The 6,000-nt window shown below is 33.8% G+C and overlaps 1 protein-coding gene across 8 annotated transcripts in view; it reads right to left on the bottom strand.

The window, feature by feature from the left end:
* Window positions 1-2,657: 2,657 nt before the first annotated feature.
* Window positions 2,658-6,000, bottom strand: part of RIMKLB (ribosomal modification protein rimK like family member B) — a 97,943-nt gene continuing 94,600 nt past the window's right edge. For all 8 annotated transcript variants that reach the window (XM_079143152.1, XM_079143154.1, XM_079143153.1 and 5 more), the window contains one exon: window positions 2,658-3,465. The gene's annotated coding sequence lies outside the window, so the exon portion shown is untranslated. The remainder of the gene's footprint in view (window positions 3,466-6,000) is intronic.

Genomic DNA, 6,000 nt, shown 5'->3' with positions numbered 1-6,000 from the left:
GAGATAGCTCAGTCGATAGAGTGCTTGCCTTGCAAGTACAAGACCCTGGGTTCGATCCCCAGCACCCCCAAAATAAATAAATAAATAAAATAAAAGTTAAAAAGGTCTGGGGATGTAGCTAGGTAGTCAAGTAGCCCTGGGTTCAATCGCCAGTACAAACTGGATACAACTAACGTATCTGGTTGACAACCCCCAGCTGCCACTCCTGAACCACTGGAGTATTCACATGGAAGCCAAGCTGCTGTGAGCATATTATTCACACCACTTCTGCCCAATGCAGAACTACTCTAATGGATAATTTGCTCTGAGATACCTCATTGGATTGGCAAAGATTCTTATAGCAGCTGAGGTCTGAAGCTCATTCTCAATTTTCCTTTCTTCTTTCTCCTCTATCACAACTTTCAAGATTTCAATATGAAGATATTCCTTACCTACTAGCCCTCCTCCCTGTATCCTTTACAGGCACATCCCTCAATATATTTCCAGCACACATGACTCTATCTTGTTCTCTGTAATTTGGAGTATCCAAGGTGCCACTAGCATGTATGCTTAAACAATAACCTTGTGATTTAAAAAAAAAAAAAAGTGGGGAAGATTTTTCCAAATCATCCACATCTCTTGATTCTACCCAATTTTCAGGAAAACAAGTTTCACTGCCGTAATCCAGTTTCTCAAATCCATACTATTTAAATTCTAAATATCATCGAATACTAATAGCTCAGTATTGACGTAGCTCCTATAAAGCCTGTTTCAAGAAGCCATGCATATACATGGATTCTTCCTGTGTGAGTGGTAGCTGAGTAGAGGAAAACAAAAACAAAACTAAACAATCTGCCAAAGGTCATCTGTTTGTAATATAGAAATCAACATTTAATGAGCTTTTAAATCATATGAACTCTGAAGGATTTGGTTCCTTAATACTTTTTGGTCACACAAATCCTGCCTTAATGCATAGGGTGACCATCTGTTCAAAATCCCAGTTAAGCTAATTTTCATGAGAGTATCAATCAAGTGTATCTTCCACCTTCCTGTACTACACCAAAGTATCATTCTGTCCACTGTATAGAATTTCAATATATACATTTTCCTACCACAGTAAATAACCTCAAAAAGTATTGTCACCAAAGTCTCAATTTAGAGGAGTATTAATTCATGGACCATTGTCAATTTACATTCAATCCACCCATTCTTCCAGAACAAGTGTCAGTCTCATGTACATGTGCAGTTTCAGTGAGGCTCCATGCGACAGAGATGGCTCACCCAGGCCTGGTGAGCTCTGCTCTGTCGTGATCTATGGGACATAAAGCCCTGCTTTCAAACCTGCACCTCCTGGTGTGGGAAGCACGGGGCTTACAATTTGCTGTGAGGTCATACTGATGTGATATATGGAGTTACCTTTGACAATTTCACCTGAAGAGACAGCTTTAAATCATAAGGGAACAAATGAGTAAAGGAGTCAAGTGCCAATTCCACATCTCTTTGTATCACCACTATGTATTTTTTTTAATCCAGGAAGACAAATAACTTGTGTATTAAGGAAGATGATCTGCTTAAAAATATAGCCTGTTTTGTATAACTTATGAGCTAAGAATGTTTTTTACATTTTAAAAGTGTTTAAAAATCCAGAGACCACATGCAGGAAGGAATGGCTACAGTATTACTATTTGTCCTTTCAGAGGTAAGTTGGTCAACCCCTATACCAGTTTTGTTGCTTTGGTTTTTGCAGTGCTGGGGATCAAAGCCAGAGCCTTGTACATGCTAGGCAAGTACAAGCAGTGTTTTTTAAAAGGCACCAATGTTGAGATTTAGAGCAAGAGTGATCAAACATCAGTATGAATGTCACCTGCACAGTGCCAAAATGCACATTTTTACCATGTGTGATGGTGCATTACTATAATCCCAGCAACTCAGGAGGTTGAGGCAGGATCACAAGTTGGAGGCCAGCCTTAGCAACTCATCAAAAAGGACTTCTTACTGAACTGCCTTTATTGGTCTGTTAATTTAGAGTTATGATATTGATTTGCATTTTGGGGAATACTACTTTTTCTGAGCAATAAATTTGTTTCTAAAGATTATCATGAATCTTCTAAATATTTTACTCTAATCAAATTTTGTTACACCTCTAGCAAATGTACAAAACTTGATGGCATGCATTTTCAAAATTTAACCCTCACCTTATTTTCTATCTTGTCTTCACCTAAATTTCCCCCATTTGTTTGTATATTCCTTAATTCAACTAAATCTAGTTTTCCCAGCTTAAGAGCAAGAGTTTCTTTTTTTTTTTTTTTTTGTATTGAACTGAAAGGGAAGAAAAGTTTAAAGGAAAAAAAATAACTTTTTTTCCTTACATAAAATTTCTAAGCCAATGAAATGTGGAAAGAATAATTTATCAGCCTATATTAGGAAAAATGCCACAGCAACAACAACCAACCTTCCCACCCCATATGTTCCAGCCCTACAAGATCATGTGAAAGAAGTTTAAGTAGAAAAACTGAAAAGAAAACCAAGAAAAAAAATCTTAAAAGTTCAACTTTGGGATAAAAAAAAAAAAAAAAAAAAAAAAAAAGATTCAATGGCTTTGAATAAGGTATCAATAATCAAAATTTACAAAATGGACAGTATTTATTAAAGATTCAAGTACCTACTAAGCACTATACATGTATTAGTTAATCCTTACATATTAAGCTAATAAAGTACAATCATTTTCTTTTTTTTTTTTTTTTTCCCTGTTATGCTGGAGATTGAACCTAGGGTCTTATATACACACTATGGAAGAACTCTACCACTGAGTTACATCCCTGGTCCACCAATTATTTTCATTTTTAACAAATACATCTCTAAGGTTTAAAGAGGATGACTCACTTAAAGGTCATTATAATCATTAAGTGATGGACCTGGAATCTGTATCAATATCTGACTACAAAGTCCATTCTTGGTCAAAAATACTCTTCAGAGATTTAAAAAGTAAACAGTACAGTAACAGTTATTCCACATGGACAGATAAAGTGCAATGAAAGGCACAGGGAGATATCCACCAATACATATTTTAGTGTTTGCCCTATGTGCAAAAGTAGTAATCACTTTAGAAGATATTATTAAAGATCAGACAGAGATTAAGATCCAAAACACTCAAGAGTTTCATTTTGCAAAAGATGAAGAGTAGAAAAGAATAAAAAGAATGACATATGTAGAGTTAGATATCAAGTCTAGATATCCAGACTAAGGTGAATTCATATAGGATAAAAAAGGTAGAAACAGCTGTCAAAAGAACAAGTCACGCTTTCCGTTATTTAATTTTCAGTTCATGGTGTTTTTATTTTAGAAAACACATGGAATCAGATAGGTTAGAGCTACTGCTTTTCTTCTGTGTATTTCTACTCTTCACTTGAAAAAAGAGTGAAAAATCTATCTTCATCCATTCTGCTAATGAAATAATCAAAGGATCACTGGTGACTTCAAGAGAACCTAGGGGGAAAAACAAATATAACTCAAATCACAGATTTAAATAATTTTTATGAACAGGATTGAGGGAGGGGGAGACAAAATCAACTAACATGACATATAAAATATTACAAATTGGTTAGACTACCAAAAACTACAATTTTGCATTACCATTCTTTAACTTGATTTTTTCAGCAAGCAAAAGTATATTCTAATTCTGACTTGGAAGATATTTATTGTTATTATCATTAAAAATTAAAAGGTATACCTATTATTATTTTATATGAGCAAGCTTACTTCTCAAATTTGAGTTTTTCTCCAGAAGAAACTCTTCTAAATCTCTAGAATTTGTTCTCTCTAGTGGGTGAAGACTTATTAGTTAGTTCAATTTATAGTCCATAATGTTGTCTACTTCATTTAAGATGCTGTCAACACGATAGCTTGCACTTTTTATTTTTCTCAAGTATTAAGATTTATTTTAGACAGATACTTATTTAGGTGTACTTTCCCAGGGATTAAACTACCCCAGAGAAATAGCTTACATTTTATAAAAATTAATCCAATGCAAGACAGATAATATTCATAATAATTTTTTAAAAATCAGTCACAAAGGTGCTTTAATAGTATAATTCCTTAACAATGCTACAGTAGAAAATTGTGTTCCATTTTAGTCAGAAAAACTACACCAAGAGGAAAAATTTGAAAAGATAAAAAATTTTCTTATATCAAAAAAACTAAAAAATACATATTATACTAAAAGGTCCAAACAAAATTTCTAGGCTAAGTTCCCAATAAATTACAGAATGCAATAATTTAATTCAGATTAAGATTCAATTCATGTTGGTCATCTTTTTTCAGCTCTACAAAAAAAAGTAACTTTTTTTTTTTTTTTTTAAGGAAGATGAGGTAAGAGGGTCCCAAGTTCAAGGTCACCACTGGCAACTTTATAGACACCCAGTCTGAAAATTTTTAAAGATGAAAAGGGGTGGGGACGTAGCTTAGTAGTAGAGTACTACTACCAATGGGTTCAATCCCTAGTACCACATACACACAAAATTTAACAATTTTATAAACTAATCAAAATTCTTAAGACCTAGTTGTTAAAGGCAGTGTATTCATACATTCCCTGCTAATATAATGTTTTTCAGCACTGAGTACAATTTTTTAAACATAAGATGATTTCTTTTTACACAGTAATGAAAATTCAAATTTACTACATAGACAATATATCAGTTATTCCATGTCATGTTACGTGTTACTTCCTATCATTCTAAGTAAATACTCTATTCACTTGCCCCTCTGTTAGCCTAAAAATCTTAAACAAGAAGGTATTTCGGAATAAAAAGATTATCATTATAGAATGATTTATTTTACAGACTAGCAATGGATGGTACGCAAGAAGAGAGCTAGACAATGGTATATTAGATCTAAAGAATCCATTCTTCTTCTCCCTTGAATACAAAGGTCTTTTTATATCTTTATTTATTAATTTGAGTACTGGAGATTGAACCCAGGACCTTGCATATACTAGGCAGCTATTCTATCACTGAGCTACATTCTCAGCCCTTTTTCTAATTTCTTTTAACAAGGAGTAACTTTTTAATTTCAAACCCTGTAAATGATGTACTCAAAATAGTATTTACTGCATATAACACAAATAAGTGTACAGGCAAGCAATTCTGCATGCAAATTATATAAAATGGCAACCTACTGCTTTAAAGACTCCCCATAATATATTTGATAACAAGCATAAACAGGGACAATTTTTTGGTAGCATCCCAGCTCCCACTGCAAAGCAGTGTTTAGTAACTAGATTTTGAAGAATGTATGGTAGACAGTGTAGTATTATTATACTGATAATAAGGTGACTTGGATTTTAGTTCTGGTTCTCTAATCTTTTTTACTTTTTAAAAATATTTTCAATTGTAAATGGACAAAATGCATTTATTTTATTCATTTATTTATATGCAGTGCTGAGGATCGAACCCAGTGCCTCACACATGCTAGGCAAGCGCTCTGCCACTGAACTACAGCCCCTGGCTCTCTAATCTTGAGTAAATCACTAACTTCTTTGAACTTTAATTTCCTTATCTACCAATTAAAATAACAAACTTGACATTTTAAACTTCCTAAACTTCTATGGCAGGCCTTTGTAGACTAGTAGCTCAATTACAGATGACAACAGAACTCCTCTTCTCTCCTTCCTCCCCTCAGTAGAGGTGGGGTTTGAACCAAGAGCCTCACCTACTGAACTACATCTCTCAGCCCCACTCCACCCCTTTTTTTTGAGACAGGGTCTTGCCTTGTTGCATAGATTGGTCTCAAATTACCCTAGTCACTGGGATTACAGGCATGTACCACCACACCCAGCGAGGACTCATTTTTTAAAAATTAATCAATTGTCTGGATAACATTTTTACCATCTACAAAAACCTGAAAACAATTATTTATTTGTGTGTTAGTTTAAGAGAACAAATAGAAATGCTTCTGAAATGCTTATGTACATAAGATTTAGATGGGTTCTCGTTTTAACTTTTATTTGAAAGATTAAAAATTCAT

This window comes from Sciurus vulgaris (assembly GCF_902686455.1).
Source record: "Sciurus vulgaris genome assembly, chromosome: 5".
In the NCBI taxonomy this organism is placed as follows: domain Eukaryota; kingdom Metazoa; phylum Chordata; class Mammalia; order Rodentia; family Sciuridae; genus Sciurus; species Sciurus vulgaris.
The sequence above is the reverse complement of the archived record's forward strand: the minus strand, read 5'-3'. Positions and strand labels throughout refer to the sequence as shown.